Raw genomic sequence first — 17,780 nt, 5'->3', positions numbered from 1 at the left:
ATAACGTTATATGTTATAGGGTAATAGTATATAGCGTTATACATTTTAACGTAATAGTACATAACGTTATACGTTATAACGTAATGCTACAGAAAGATATACGTTATAACGTAATGCTACATAACGTTATACGTTATAAGGTAATAGCATGTAGCGTTATACGTTCTAACGTAATGCTACATAACGTTATACGTTATAAGGTAATAGCATATAACGTTATACGTTATAACGTAATGCTACATAAGGATATACGATATAAGGCAATAGTATATAACGTTATACGTTATAACGTAATGCTACATAGCGTTATACGTTATAAGGTAATAGCATGTAGCGTTATACGTTCTAACGTAATGCTACATAACGTTATATGTTATAGGGTAATAGCATACAACGTTATACGTTATAGCGTAATGCTACATAACGTTATACGTTATAAAGTAATACTATACAACGTTATACGTTATAAGGTAATAGTATATAACGTTATACGGCATATGGCAACAGTATACACACGCCTGGCTAGCTCAGTCGGTAGAGCATGAGACTCTTAATCTCAGGGTCGTGGGTTCGAGCCCCACGTTGGGCGAATATCTATATTCTTTTTTTTTGCAAGGAAGAGGAAGGTTCGGCGCAGGATACGTTGGAGTTCTGCCCGGCGTGGGTGGAACCGCGACGCGCCAATCAGATCGTCATCGGCGCGAGTGTACCCCCCGAAGCTGCAGTAAAAGCAATGCTGAGAGGGCGCCAGGTATACACTGCCTTCCGAACTTCCTGCGAGCAGGTGATGCTCGCGAAGGAACTGGCATAGAGAGAAAGGAAAAGAGACCGCGATCCAGCTAGGGCGGCGAGACAAGGAGCTCGACGCTAGGTGGTGTGGTCCCCCCTAGCGGCCCAACTTAAACAAGGATGCCTCACTCATTAAGTAGGAACATGACGAGGGGTACCACCCCGAAAGTAATTCGCAAGATAGCCCGGGGCACCTCCACTATAAACGTGAGGACGTCCACCGTGGAATTTTTTGTCTATAAGAGTCCCAAACTACTCGCGTGTTACGAAAGCAACACCGGCTGTCAATGAGGATTTCTCCACGTATCATAATAAAAAAAAAAAAAAAAAAATAAGGTAGTAGTATATAGCGTTATACGTTATAACGTAATGCTAAATAACGTTATATGTTATAGGGTAATAGTATACAACGTTATACGTTATAAGGTAATAGTATATAACGTTATACGGCATATGGCAACAGTATACACACGCCCGGCTAGCTCAGTCGGTAGAGCATGAGACTCTTAATCTCAGGGTCGTGGGTTCGAGCCCCACGTTGGGCGAATATCTATATTCTTTTTTTTTGCAAGGAAGAGGAAGGTTCGGCGCAGGATACGTTGGAGTTCTGCCCGGCGTGGGTGGAACCGCGACGCGCCAATCAGATCGTCATCGGCGCGAGTGTACCCCCCGAAGCTGCAGTAAAAGCAATGCTGAGAGGGCGCCAGGTATACACTGCCTTCCGAACTTCCTGCGAGCAGGTGATGCTCGCGAAGGAACTGGCATAGAGAGAAAGGAAAAGAGACCGCGATCCAGCTAGGGCGGCGAGACAAGGAGCTCGACGCTAGGTGGTGTGGTCCCCCCTAGCGGCCCAACTTAAACAAGGATGCCTCACTCATTAAGTAGGAACATGACGAGGGGTACCACCCCGAAAGTAATTCGCAAGATAGCCCGGGGCACCTCCACTATAAACGTGAGGACGTCCACCGTGGAATTTTTTGTCTATAAGAGTCCCAAACTACTCGCGTGTTACGAAAGCAACACCGGCTGTCAATGAGGATTTCTCCACGTATAATAATAAAAAAAAAAAAAAAAAATAAGGTAGTAGTATATAGCGTTATACGTTATAACGTAATGCTAAATAACGTTATATGTTATAGGGTAATAGTATATAGCGTTATACTTTATAACGTAATGCTACATAACGTTATACGTTATAACGTAATAGTATACAACGGTATACGTTATAACGTAATGCTACATAACGTTATATGTTATAAGGTTATAGCATATAGCGTTATACGTTATATGGTAGTGCTACATAACGTTATATGTTAGAAGGTAATAGTATATAACGTTATACGTTATAACGTAATAGTATACTACGTTACACGTTATAACGTAATGCTACATAACGTTATACGTTGTAAGGTAATAGTATATAGCGTTATACGTTATGACGCAGTGCTACATAACGTTGTACATTATAACGTAATAATATACAACGGTTTACGTTATAACGTAATATTATACAACGGTATACGTTATAACGTAATACTACATAACGTTATAAGTTATAAGGTAGTAGTATATAGCGTTATATGTTATAACGTAATGCTGCATAACGATATACGTTATAAGGTAATAGTATATAACGTTATACGTTATAACGTAATAGTATACAACGTTATACGTTATAACGTAATGCTACATAACGTTGTACGTTATAAGGTAATAGTATATAACGTTATATGTTATAAGGTAATAGTATATAACGTCATACGTTATAACGTAATAGTATACAACGTTATACGTTATAACGTAATGCTACATAACGTTATACGATATAAGGTAATAGTATATAACGTTATACGTTATGACGTAGTGCTACATAACGTTGTACGTTATAACGTAATAATATACAACGGTATACGTTATAACGTAATATTATTCAACGGTATACGTTAGAACGTAATACTACATAACGTTATAAGTTATAAGGTAGTAGTATATAGCGTTATATGTTATAAAGTAATGCTGCATAACGTTATACGTTATAAGGTAATAATATATAACGTTATACGTTATAACGTAATAGTATACTACGTTATACGTTATAACGTAATGCTACATAACGTTATACGTTGTAAGGTAATAGTATATAGCGTTATACGTTATAACGTAATGCTACATAACGTTATACGTTATAAGGTAATAGTATATAACGTTATACGTTATAACGTAGTGCTACATAACGTTATACGTTATAAGGTAATAGTATATGACGCTATACGTTATAACGTAGTGCTATATAACGTTATATGTTATAAGGTAATAGTATATAGAGTTGTACGTTATAACGTAACGCTAAATAACGTTATACGTTATAAGGTAATAGCATATAACGTTATACGTTATAACGTAATGCTACATAAGGATATACGATATAAGGCAATAGTATATAACGTTATACGTTATAACGTAATGCTACATAGCGTTATACGTTATAAGGTAATAGCATGTAGCGTTATACGTTCTAACGTAATGCTACATAACGTTATATGTTATAGGGTAATAGCATACAACGTTATACGTTATAACGTAGTGCTACATAACGTTATATTTTATAGGGTAATAGTATATAGCGTTATACGTTATAACGTAATGCTACGTAACGTTATACGTTATAAGGTAATAGTGTATAACGTTATACGTTATAACGTAATGCTACATAACGTTATACGTTATAAAGTAATACTATACAACGTTATACGTTATAAGGTAATAGTATATAACGTTATACGGCATATGGCAACAGTATACACACGCCCGGCTAGCTCAGTCGGTAGAGCATGAGACTCTTAATCTCAGGGTCGTGGGTTCGAGCCCCACGTTGGGCGAATATCTATATTCTTTTTTTTTGCAAGGAAGAGGAAGGTTCGGCGCAGGATACGTTGGAGTTCTGCCCGGCGTGGGTGGAACCGCGACGCGCCAATCAGATCGTCATCGGCGCGAGTGTACCCCCCGAAGCTGCAGTAAAAGCAATGCTGAGAGGGCGCCAGGTATACACTGCCTTCCGAACTTCCTGCGAGCAGGTGATGCTCGCGAAGGAACTGGCATAGAGAGAAAGGAAAAGAGACCGCGATCCAGCTAGGGCGGCGAGACAAGGAGCTCGACGCTAGGTGGTGTGGTCCCCCCTAGCGGCCCAACTTAAACAAGGATGCCTCACTCATTAAGTAGGAACATGACGAGGGGTACCACCCCGAAAGTAATTCGCAAGATAGCCCGGGGCACCTCCACTATAAACGTGAGGACGTCCACCGTGGAATTTTTTGTCTATAAGAGTCCCAAACTACTCGCGTGTTACGAAAGCAACACCGGCTGTCAATGAGGATTTCTCCACGTATAATAATAAAAAAAAAAAAAAAAAAAATAAGGTAGTAGTATATAGCGTTATACGTTATAACGTAATGCTAAATAACGTTATATGTTATAGGGTAATAGTATATAGCGTTATACTTTATAACGTAATGCTACATAACGTTATACGTTATAACGTAATAGTATACAACGGTATACGTTATAACGTAATGCTACATAACGTTATATGTTATAAGGTTATAGCATATAGCGTTATACGTTATATGGTAGTGCTACATAACGTTATATGTTAGAAGGTAATAGTATATAACGTTATACGTTATAACGTAATAGTATACTACGTTATACGTTATAACGTAATGCTACATAACGTTATACGTTGTAAGGTAATAGTATATAGCGTTATACGTTATGACGCAGTGCTACATAACGTTATAAGTTATAAGGTAGTAGTATATAGCGTTATATGTTATAACGTAATGCTGCATAACGTTATACGTTGTAAGGTAATAGTATATAACGTTATACGTTATAACGTAATAGTATACAACGTTATACGTTATAACGTAATGCTACATAACGTTGTACGTTATAAGGTAATAGTATATAACGTTATATGTTATAAGGTAATAGTATATAACGTCATACGTTATAACGTAATAGTATACAACGTTATACGTTATAACGTAATGCTACATAACGTTATACGTTATAAGGTAATAGTATATAACGTTATACGTTATGACGTAGTGCTACATAACGTTGTACGTTATAACGTAATAATATACAACGGTATACGTTATAACGTAATATTATTCAACGGTATACGTTAGAACGTAATACTACATAACGTTATAAGTTATAAGGTAGTAGTATATAGCGTTATATGTTATAAAGTAATGCTGCATAACGTTATACGTTATAAGGTTATAATATATAACGTTATACGTTATAACGTAATAGTATACTACGTTATACGTTATAACGTAATGCTACATAACGTTATACGTTGTAAGGTAATAGTATATAGCGTTATACGTTATAACGTAATGCTACATAACGTTATACGTTATAAGGTAATAGTATATAACGTTATACGTTATAACGTAGTGCTACATAACGTTATACGTTATAAGGTAATAGTATATGACGCTATACGTTATAACGTAGTGCTATATAACGTTATATGTTATAAGGTAATAGTATATAGAGTTGTACGTTATAACGTAACGCTAAATAACGTTATATGTTGTAAGGTAATAATATATAACGCTATACGTTATAACGTAATGCTACATAACGTTATACGTTATAAGGTAATAGCATGTAGCGTTATACGTTCTAACGTAATGCTACATAACGTTATACGTTATAAGGTAATAGCACATAACGTTATACGTTATAACGTAATGCTACATAAGGATATACGATATAAGGCAATAGTATATAACGTTATACGTTATAACGTAATGCTACATAGCGTTATACGTTATAAGGTAATAGCATGTAGCGTTATACGTTCTAACGTAATGCTACATAACGTTATATGTTATAGGGTAATAGCATACAACGTTATACGTTATAACGTAGTGCTACATAACGTTATATTTTATAGGGTAATAGTATATAGCGTTATACGTTATAACGTAATGCTACGTAACGTTATACGTTATAAGGTAATAGTGTATAACGTTATACGTTATAACGTAATGCTACATAACGTTATACGTTATAAAGTAATACTATACAACGTTATACGTTATAAGGTAATAGTATATAACGGTATACGTTATAACGTAATACTACATAACGTTATAAGTTATAAGGTAGTAGTATATAGCGTTATATGTTATAACGTAATGCTGCATAACGTTATACGTTATAAGGTAATAGTATATAACGTTATACGTTATAACGTAATAGTATACAACGTTATACGTTATAACGTAATGCTACATAACGTTGTACGTTATAAGGTAATAGTATATAACGTTATATGTTATAAGGTAATAGTATATAACGTCATACGTTATAACGTAATAGTATACAACGTTATACGTTATAACGTAATGCTACCTAACGTTATACGTTATAAGGTAATAGTATATAACGTTATACGTTATGACGTAGTGCTACATAACGTTGTACGTTATAACGTAATAATATACAACGGTATACGTTATAACGTAATATTATTCAACGGTATACGTTAGAACGTAATACTACATAACGTTATAAGTTATAAGGTAGTAGTATATAGCGTTATATGTTATAAAGTAATGCTGCATAACGTTATACGTTATAAGGTAATAATATATAACGTTATACGTTATAACGTAATAGTATACTACGTTATACGTTATAACGTAATGCTACATAACGTTATACGTTGTAAGGTAATAGTATATAGCGTTATACGTTATAACGTAATGCTACATAACGTTATACGTTATAAGGTAATAGTATATAACGTTATACGTTATAACGTAGTGCTACATAACGTTATACGTTATAAGGTAATAGTATATGACGCTATACGTTATAACGTAGTGCTATATAACGTTATATGTTATAAGGTAATAGTATATAGAGTTGTACGTTATAACGTAACGCTAAATAACGTTATATGTTGTAAGGTAATAATATATAACGCTATACGTTATAACGTAATGCTACATAACGTTATACGTTATAAGGTAATAGCATGTAGCGTTATACGTTCTAACGTAATGCTACATAACGTTATACGTTATAAGGTAATAGCACATAACGTTATACGTTATAACGTAATGCTACATAAGGATATACGATATAAGGCAATAGTATATAACGTTATACGTTATAACGTAATGCTACATAGCGTTATACGTTATAAGGTAATAGCATGTAGCGTTATACGTTCTAACGTAATGCTACATAACGTTATATGTTATAGGGTAATAGCATACAACGTTATACGTTATAACGTAGTGCTACATAACGTTATATTTTATAGGGTAATAGTATATAGCGTTATACGTTATAACGTAATGCTACGTAACGTTATACGTTATAAGGTAATAGTGTATAACGTTATACGTTATAACGTAATGCTACATAACGTTATACGTTATAAAGTAATACTATACAACGTTATACGTTATAAGGTAATAGTATATAACGGTATACGTTATAACGTAATACTACATAACGTTATAAGTTATAAGGTAGTAGTATATAGCGTTATATGTTATAACGTAATGCTGCATAACGTTATACGTTATAAGGTAATAGTATATAACGTTATACGTTATAACGTAATAGTATACAACGTTATACGTTATAACGTAATGCTACATAACGTTGTACGTTATAAGGTAATAGTATATAACGTTATATGTTATAAGGTAATAGTATATAACGTCATACGTTATAACGTAATAGTATACAACGTTATACGTTATAACGTAATGCTACATAACGTTATACGTTATAAGGTAATAGTATATAACGTTATACGTTATGACGTAGTGCTACATAACGTTGTACGTTATAACGTAATAATATACAACGGTATACGTTATAACGTAATATTATTCAACGGTATACGTTAGAACGTAATACTACATAACGTTATAAGTTATAAGGTAGTAGTATATAGCGTTATATGTTATAAAGTAATGCTGCATAACGTTATACGTTATAAGGTAATAATATATAACGTTATACGTTATAACGTAATAGTATACTACGTTATACGTTATAACGTAATGCTACATAACGTTATACGTTGTAAGGTAATAGTATATAGCGTTATACGTTATAACGTAATGCTACATAACGTTATACGTTATAAGGTAATAGTATATAACGTTATACGTTATAACGTAGTGCTACATAACGTTATACGTTATAAGGTAATAGTATATGACGCTATACGTTATAACGTAGTGCTATATAACGTTATATGTTATAAGGTAATAGTATATAGAGTTGTACGTTATAACGTAACGCTAAATAACGTTATATGTTGTAAGGTAATAATATATAACGCTATACGTTATAACGTAATGCTACATAACGTTATACGTTATAAGGTAATAGCATGTAGCGTTATACGTTCTAACGTAATGCTACATAACGTTATACGTTATAAGGTAATAGCACATAACGTTATACGTTATAACGTAATGCTACATAAGGATATACGATATAAGGCAATAGTATATAACGTTATACGTTATAACGTAATGCTACATAGCGTTATACGTTATAAGGTAATAGCATGTAGCGTTATACGTTCTAACGTAATGCTACATAACGTTATATGTTATAGGGTAATAGCATACAACGTTATACGTTATAACGTAGTGCTACATAACGTTATATTTTATAGGGTAATAGTATATAGCGTTATACGTTATAACGTAATGCTACGTAACGTTATACGTTATAAGGTAATAGTGTATAACGTTATACGTTATAACGTAATGCTACATAACGTTATACGTTATAAAGTAATACTATACAACGTTATACGTTATAAGGTAATAGTATATAACGTTATACGGCATATGGCAACAGTATACACACGCCCGGCTAGCTCAGTCGGTAGAGCATGAGACTCTTAATCTCAGGGTCGTGGGTTCGAGCCCCACGTTGGGCGAATATCTATATTCTTTTTTTTTGCAAGGAAGAGGAAGGTTCGGCGCAGGATACGTTGGAGTTCTGCCCGGCGTGGGTGGAACCGCGACGCGCCAATCAGATCGTCATCGGCGCGAGTGTACCCCCCGAAGCTGCAGTAAAAGCAATGCTGAGAGGGCGCCAGGTATACACTGCCTTCCGAACTTCCTGCGAGCAGGTGATGCTCGCGAAGGAACTGGCACAGAGAGAAAGGAAAAGAGACCGCGATCCAGCTAGGGCGGCGAGACAAGGAGCTCGACGCTAGGTGGTGTGGTCCCCCCTAGCGGCCCAACTTAAACAAGGATGCCTCACTCATTAAGTAGGAACATGACGAGGGGTACCACCCCGAAAGTAATTCGCAAGATAGCCCGGGGCACCTCCACTATAAACGTGAGGACGTCCACCGTGGAATTTTTTGTCTATAAGAGTCCCAAACTACTCGCGTGTTACGAAAGCAACACCGGCTGTCAATGAGGATTTCTCCACGTATAATAATAAAAAAAAAAAAAAAAAATAAGGTAGTAGTATATAGCGTTATACGTTATAACGTAATGCTAAATAACGTTATATGTTATAGGGTAATAGTATACAACGTTATACGTTATAAGGTAATAGTATATAACGTTATACGGCATATGGCAACAGTATACACACGCCCGGCTAGCTCAGTCGGTAGAGCATGAGACTCTTAATCTCAGGGTCGTGGGTTCGAGCCCCACGTTGGGCGAATATCTATATTCTTTTTTTTTGCAAGGAAGAGGAAGGTTCGGCGCAGGATACGTTGGAGTTCTGCCCGGCGTGGGTGGAACCGCGACGCGCCAATCAGATCGTCATCGGCGCGAGTGTACCCCCCGAAGCTGCAGTAAAAGCAATGCTGAGAGGGCGCCAGGTATACACTGCCTTCCGAACTTCCTGCGAGCAGGTGATGCTCGCGAAGGAACTGGCACAGAGAGAAAGGAAAAGAGACCGCGATCCAGCTAGGGCGGCGAGACAAGGAGCTCGACGCTAGGTGGTGTGGTCCCCCCTAGCGGCCCAACTTAAACAAGGATGCCTCACTCATTAAGTAGGAACATGACGAGGGGTACCACCCCGAAAGTAATTCGCAAGATAGCCCGGGGCACCTCCACTATAAACGTGAGGACGTCCACCGTGGAATTTTTTGTCTATAAGAGTCCCAAACTACTCGCGTGTTACGAAAGCAACACCGGCTGTCAATGAGGATTTCTCCACGTATAATAATAAAAAAAAAAAAAAAAAATAAGGTAGTAGTATATAGCGTTATACGTTATAACGTAATGCTAAATAACGTTATATGTTATAGGGTAATAGTATACAACGTTATACGTTATAAGGTAATAGTATATAACGTTATACGGCATATGGCAACAGTATACACACGCCCGGCTAGCTCAGTCGGTAGAGCATGAGACTCTTAATCTCAGGGTCGTGGGTTCGAGCCCCACGTTGGGCGAATATCTATATTCTTTTTTTTTGCAAGGAAGAGGAAGGTTCGGCGCAGGATACGTTGGAGTTCTGCCCGGCGTGGGTGGAACCGCGACGCGCCAATCAGATCGTCATCGGCGCGAGTGTACCCCCCGAAGCTGCAGTAAAAGCAATGCTGAGAGGGCGCCAGGTATACACTGCCTTCCGAACTTCCTGCGAGCAGGTGATGCTCGCGAAGGAACTGGCATAGAGAGAAAGGAAAAGAGACCGCGATCCAGCTAGGGCGGCGAGACAAGGAGCTCGACGCTAGGTGGTGTGGTCCCCCCTAGCGGCCCAACTTAAACAAGGATGCCTCACTCATTAAGTAGGAACATGACGAGGGGTACCACCCCGAAAGTAATTCGCAAGATAGCCCGGGGCACCTCCACTATAAACGTGAGGACGTCCACCGTGGAATTTTTTGTCTATAAGAGTCCCAAACTACTCGCGTGTTACGAAAGCAACACCGGCTGTCAATGAGGATTTCTCCACGTATAATAATAAAAAAAAAAAAAAAAAATAAGGTAGTAGTATATAGCGTTATACGTTATAACGTAATGCTAAATAACGTTATATGTTATAGGGTAATAGTATACAACGTTATACGTTATAAGGTAATAGTATATAACGTTATACGGCATATGGCAACAGTATACACACGCCCGGCTAGCTCAGTCGGTAGAGCATGAGACTCTTAATCTCAGGGTCGTGGGTTCGAGCCCCACGTTGGGCGAATATCTATATTCTTTTTTTTTGCAAGGAAGAGGAAGGTTCGGCGCAGGATACGTTGGAGTTCTGCCCGGCGTGGGTGGAACCGCGACGCGCCAATCAGATCGTCATCGGCGCGAGTGTACCCCCCGAAGCTGCAGTAAAAGCAATGCTGAGAGGGCGCCAGGTATACACTGCCTTCCGAACTTCCTGCGAGCAGGTGATGCTCGCGAAGGAACTGGCATAGAGAGAAAGGAAAAGAGACCGCGATCCAGCTAGGGCGGCGAGACAAGGAGCTCGACGCTAGGTGGTGTGGTCCCCCCTAGCGGCCCAACTTAAACAAGGATGCCTCACTCATTAAGTAGGAACATGACGAGGGGTACCACCCCGAAAGTAATTCGCAAGATAGCCCGGGGCACCTCCACTATAAACGTGAGGACGTCCACCGTGGAATTTTTTGTCTATAAGAGTCCCAAACTACTCGCGTGTTACGAAAGCAACACCGGCTGTCAATGAGGATTTCTCCACGTATAATAATAAAAAAAAAAAAAAAATAAGGTAGTAGTATATAGCGTTATACGTTATAACGTAATGCTAAATAACGTTATATGTTATAAGGTTATAGCATATAGCGTTATACGTTATATGGTAGTGCTACATAACGTTATATGTTAGAAAGTAATAGTATATAACGTTATACGTTATAACGTAATAGTATACTACGTTATACGTTATAACGTAATGCTACATAACGTTATACGTTGTAAGGTAGTAGTATATAGCGTTATATGTTATAAAGTAATGCTGCATAACGTTATACGTTATAAGGTAATAATATATAACGTTATACGTTATAACGTAATAGTATACTACGTTATACGTTATAACGTAATGCTACATAACGTTATACGTTGTAAGGTAATAGTATATAGCGTTATACGTTATAACGTAATGCTACATAACGTTATACGTTATAAGGTAATAGTATATAACGTTATACGTTATAACGTAGTGCTACATAACGTTATATGTTATAAGGTTATAGCATATAGCGTTATACGTTATATGGTAGTGCTACATAACGTTATATGTTAGAAGGTAATAGTATATAACGTTATACGTTATAACGTAATAGTATACTACGTTATACGTTATAACGTAATGCTACATAACGTTATACGTTGTAAGGTAATAGTATATAGCGTTATACGTTACGACGCAGTGCTACATAACGTTGTACATTATAACGTAATAATATACAACGGTTTACGTTATAACGTAATATTATACAACGGTATACGTTATAACGTAATACTACATAACGTTATAAGTTATAAGGTAGTAGTATATAGCGTTATATGTTATAACGTAATGCTGCATAACGTTATACGTTGTAAGGTAATAGTATATAACGTTATACGTTATAACGTAATAGTATACAACGTTATACGTTATAACGTAATGCTACATAACGTTGTACGTTATAAGGTAATAGTATATAACGTTATATGTTATAAGGTAATAGTATATAACGTCATACGTTATAACGTAATAGTATACAACGTTATACGTTATAACGTAATGCTACATAACGTTATACGTTATAAGGTAATAGTATATAACGTTATACGTTATGACGTAGTGCTACATAACGTTGTACGTTATAACGTAATAATATACAACGGTATACGTTATAACGTAATATTATTCAACGGTATACGTTAGAACGTAATACTACATAACGTTATAAGTTATAAGGTAGTAGTATATAGCGTTATATGTTATAAAGTAATGCTGCATAACGTTATACGTTATAAGGTAATAATATATAACGTTATACGTTATAACGTAATAGTATACTACGTTATACGTTATAACGTAATGCTACATAACGTTATACGTTGTAAGGTAATAGTATATAGCGTTATACGTTATAACGTAATGCTACATAACGTTATACGTTATAAGGTAATAGTATATAACGTTATACGTTATAACGTAGTGCTACATAACGTTATACGTTATAAGGTAATAGTATATGACGCTATACGTTATAACGTAGTGCTATATAACGTTATATGTTATAAGGTAATAGTATATAGAGTTGTACGTTATAACGTAACGCTAAATAACGTTATATGTTGTAAGGTAATAATATATAACGCTATACGTTATAACGTAATGCTACATAACGTTATACGTTATAAGGTAATAGCATGTAGCGTTATACGTTATAACGTAATGCTACATAACGTTATACGTTATAAGGTAATAGTATACAACGGTATACGTTATAACGTAGTGCTACATAACGTTATACGTTATAAGGTAATAGTATATGACGCTATACGTTATAACGTAGTGCTATATAACGTTATATGTTATAAGGTAATAGTATATAGAGTTGTACGTTATAACGTAACGCTAAATAACGTTATATGTTGTAAGGTAATAATATATAACGCTATACGTTATAACGTAATGCTACATAACGTTATACGTTATAAGGTAATAGCATGTAGCGTTATACGTTCTAACGTAATGCTACATAACGTTATACGTTATAAGGTAATAGCACATAACGTTATACGTTATAACGTAATGCTACATAAGGATATACGATATAAGGCAATAGTATATAACGTTATACGTTATAACGTAATGCTACATAGCGTTATACGTTATAAGGTAATAGCATGTAGCGTTATACGTTCTAACGTAATGCTACATAACGTTATATGTTATAGGGTAATAGCATACAACGTTATACGTTATAACGTAGTGCTACATAACGTTATATTTTATAGGGTAATAGTATATAGCGTTGTACGTTATAACGTAACGCTAAATAACGTTATATGTTGTAAGGTAATAATATATAACGCTATACGTTATAACGTAATGCTACGTAACGTTATACGTTATAAGGTAATAGTGTATAACGTTATACGTTATAACGTAATGCTACATAACGTTATACGTTATAAAGTAATACTATACAACGTTATACGTTATAAGGTAATAGTATATAACGTTATACGGCATATGGCAACAGTATACACACGCCCGGCTAGCTCAGTCGGTAGAGCATGAGACTCTTAATCTCAGGGTCGTGGGTTCGAGCCCCACGTTGGGCGAATATCTATATTCTTTTTTTTTGCAAGGAAGAGGAAGGTTCGGCGCAGGATACGTTGGAGTTCTGCCCGGCGTGGGTGGAACCGCGACGCGCCAATCAGATCGTCATCGGCGCGAGTGTACCCCCCGAAGCTGCAGTAAAAGCAATGCTGAGAGGGCGCCAGGTATACACTGCCTTCCGAACTTCCTGCGAGCAGGTGATGCTCGCGAAGGAACTGGCACAGAGAGAAAGGAAAAGAGACCGCGATCCAGCTAGGGCGGCGAGACAAGGAGCTCGACGCTAGGTGGTGTGGTCCCCCCTAGCGGCCCAACTTAAACAAGGATGCCTCACTCATTAAGTAGGAACATGACGAGGGGTACCACCCCGAAAGTAATTCGCAAGATAGCCCGGGGCACCTCCACTATAAACGTGAGGACGTCCACCGTGGAATTTTTTGTCTATAAGAGTCCCAAACTACTCGCGTGTTACGAAAGCAACACCGGCTGTCAATGAGGATTTCTCCACGTATAATAATAAAAAAAAAAAAAAAAAATAAGGTAGTAGTATATAGCGTTATACGTTATAACGTAATGCTAAATAACGTTATATGTTATAGGGTAATAGTATACAACGTTATACGTTATAAGGTAATAGTATATAACGTTATACGGCATATGGCAACAGTATACACACGCCCGGCTAGCTCAGTCGGTAGAGCATGAGACTCTTAATCTCAGGGTCGTGGGTTCGAGCCCCACGTTGGGCGAATATCTATATTCTTTTTTTTTGCAAGGAAGAGGAAGGTTCGGCGCAGGATACGTTGGAGTTCTGCCCGGCGTGGGTGGAACCGCGACGCGCCAATCAGATCGTCATCGGCGCGAGTGTACCCCCCGAAGCTGCAGTAAAAGCAATGCTGAGAGGGCGCCAGGTATACACTGCCTTCCGAACTTCCTGCGAGCAGGTGATGCTCGCGAAGGAACTGGCATAGAGAGAAAGGAAAAGAGACCGCGATCCAGCTAGGGCGGCGAGACAAGGAGCTCGACGCTAGGTGGTGTGGTCCCCCCTAGCGGCCCAACTTAAACAAGGATGCCTCACTCATTAAGTAGGAACATGACGAGGGGTACCACCCCGAAAGTAATTCGCAAGATAGCCCGGGGCACCTCCACTATAAACGTGAGGACGTCCACCGTGGAATTTTTTGTCTATAAGAGTCCCAAACTACTCGCGTGTTACGAAAGCAACACCGGCTGTCAATGAGGATTTCTCCACGTATAATAATAAAAAAAAAAAAAAAAAATAAGGTAGTAGTATATAGCGTTATACGTTATAACGTAATGCTAAATAACGTTATATGTTATAGGGTAATAGTATATAGCGTTATACTTTATAACGTAATGCTACATAACGTTATACGTTATAACGTAATAGTATACAACGGTATACGTTATAACGTAATGCTACATAACGTTATATGTTATAAGGTTATAGCATATAGCGTTATACGTTATATGGTAGTGCTACATAACGTTATATGTTAGAAAGTAATAGTATATAACGTTATACGTTATAACGTAATAGTATACTACGTTATACGTTATAACGTAATGCTACATAACGTTATACGTTGTAAGGTAATAGTATATAGCGTTATACGTTATGACGCAGTGCTACATAACGTTGTACATTATAACGTAATAATATACAACGGTTTACGTTATAACGTAATATTATACAACGGTATACGTTATAACGTAATACTACATAACGTTATAAGTTATAAGGTAGTAGTATATAGCGTTATATGTTATAACGTAATGCTGCATAACGTTATACGTTATAAGGTAATAGTATATAACGTTATACGTTATAACGTAATAGTATACAACGTTATACGTTATAACGTAATGCTACATAACGTTGTACGTTATAAGGTAATAGTATATAACGTTATATGTTATAAGGTAATAGTATATAACGTCATACGTTATAACGTAATAGTATACAACGTTATACGTTATAAAGTAATGCTACATAACGTTATACGTTATAAGGTAATAGTATATAACGTTATACGTTATGACGTAGTGCTACATAACGTTGTACGTTATAACGTAATAATATACAACGGTATACGTTATAACGTAATATTATTCAACGGTATACGTTAGAACGTAATACTACATAACGTTATAAGTTATAAGGTAGTAGTATATAGCGTTATATGTTATAAAGTAATGCTGCATAACGTTATACGTTATAAGGTAATAATATATAACGTTATACGTTATAACGTAATAGTATACTACGTTATACGTTATAACGTAATGCTACATAACGTTATACGTTGTAAGGTAATAGTATATAGCGTTATACGTTATAACGTAATGCTACATAACGTTATACGTTATAAGGTAATAGTATATAACGTTATACGTTATAACGTAGTGCTACATAACGTTATACGTTATAAGGTAATAGTATATGACGCTATACGTTATAACGTAGTGCTATATAACGTTATATGTTATAAGGTAATAGTATATAGAGTTGTACGTTATAACGTAACGCTAAATAACGTTATATGTTGTAAGGTAATAATATATAACGCTATACGTTATGACGTAGTGCTACATATCGTTATACGTTATAAGGTAATAGTATATAACGTTATACGTTATGACGTAGTGCTACATAACGTTGTACGTTATAAGGTAATAGTATATAACGTTATACGTTATAACGTAGTGCTATATAACGTTATAAGTTTTAAGGTAATAGTATATAGAGTTATTAGTTATAACGTAGCGCTAAATACCGTTATATGTTATAAGGTAATAGTATATAACGTTATACGTTATGACGTAGTGCTACATAACGTTGTACGTTATAACGTAATAATATACAACGGTATACGTTATAACGTAATATTATACAACGGTATACGTTATAACGTAATACTACATAACGTTATAAGTTATAAGGTAGTAGTATATAGCGTTATATGTTATAACGTAATGCTGCATAACGTTATACGTTATAAGGTAATAGTATATAACGTTATACGTTATGACGTAGTGCTACATAACGTTGTACGTTATAACGTAATAATATACAACGGTATACGTTATAACGTAATATTATTCAACGGTATACGTTAGAACGTAATACTACATAACGTTGTAAGTTATAAGGTAGTAGTATATAGCGTTATATGTTATAACGTAATGCTGCATAACGTTATACGTTATAAGGTAATAGTATATAACGTTATACGTTATAATGTAATAGTATACTACGTTATACGTTATAACGTAATGCTACATAACGTTATATGTTATAAGGTAATAGCATATAGCGTTATACGTTATAACGTAATGCTACATAACGTTATATGTTGTAAGGTAATAGGATATAGCGTTATACGTTATAACGTAATGCTACATATCGTTATACGTTGTAAGGTAATAGTATATAGCGTTATACGTTATAACGTAATCCTACATAACGTTATACGTTATAAGGTAATAGTATATAACGTTATACGTTATAACGTAGTGCTACATAACGTTATACGTTATAAGGTAATAGTGTATGACGTTATACGTTATAACGTAGTGCTATATAACGTTATATGTTATAAGGTAATAGTATACAGAGTTGTACG

At 36.0% G+C, this 17,780-nt stretch overlaps 8 non-coding genes across 8 annotated transcripts; all 8 read left to right on the top strand.

Moving 5' to 3' along the window:
* The first annotated feature begins 1,261 nt into the window (after positions 1-1,261).
* Positions 1,262-1,334, top strand: Trnak-cuu (transfer RNA lysine (anticodon CUU)). The gene has a single exon. It is a non-coding gene; the product is annotated as a tRNA-Lys (tRNA).
* A 2,261-nt stretch (positions 1,335-3,595) lies between these two features.
* Trnak-cuu (transfer RNA lysine (anticodon CUU)) lies at positions 3,596-3,668 on the top strand. Its single transcript has one exon. It is a non-coding gene; the product is annotated as a tRNA-Lys (tRNA).
* Positions 3,669-8,721: 5,053 nt separating this feature from the next.
* On the top strand, positions 8,722-8,794 carry Trnak-cuu (transfer RNA lysine (anticodon CUU)). The gene has a single exon. It is a non-coding gene; the product is annotated as a tRNA-Lys (tRNA).
* Positions 8,795-9,465: 671 nt separating this feature from the next.
* Positions 9,466-9,538, top strand: Trnak-cuu (transfer RNA lysine (anticodon CUU)). The gene has a single exon. It is a non-coding gene; the product is annotated as a tRNA-Lys (tRNA).
* A 671-nt stretch (positions 9,539-10,209) lies between these two features.
* Trnak-cuu (transfer RNA lysine (anticodon CUU)) lies at positions 10,210-10,282 on the top strand. Its single transcript has one exon. It is a non-coding gene; the product is annotated as a tRNA-Lys (tRNA).
* Positions 10,283-10,953: 671 nt separating this feature from the next.
* Trnak-cuu (transfer RNA lysine (anticodon CUU)) lies at positions 10,954-11,026 on the top strand. Its single transcript has one exon. It is a non-coding gene; the product is annotated as a tRNA-Lys (tRNA).
* A 3,039-nt stretch (positions 11,027-14,065) lies between these two features.
* Trnak-cuu (transfer RNA lysine (anticodon CUU)) lies at positions 14,066-14,138 on the top strand. The gene has a single exon. It is a non-coding gene; the product is annotated as a tRNA-Lys (tRNA).
* A 671-nt stretch (positions 14,139-14,809) lies between these two features.
* Trnak-cuu (transfer RNA lysine (anticodon CUU)) lies at positions 14,810-14,882 on the top strand. The gene has a single exon. It is a non-coding gene; the product is annotated as a tRNA-Lys (tRNA).
* The last annotated feature ends 2,898 nt before the right edge of the window (positions 14,883-17,780 follow it).

This window comes from Bombus fervidus, chromosome 7, assembly GCF_041682495.2.
Source record: "Bombus fervidus isolate BK054 chromosome 7, iyBomFerv1, whole genome shotgun sequence".
Lineage (NCBI taxonomy): Eukaryota > Metazoa > Arthropoda > Insecta > Hymenoptera > Apidae > Bombus > Bombus fervidus.
Note: the sequence above shows the minus strand (reverse complement) of the source record. Positions and strands in the feature narration are given on the sequence as shown.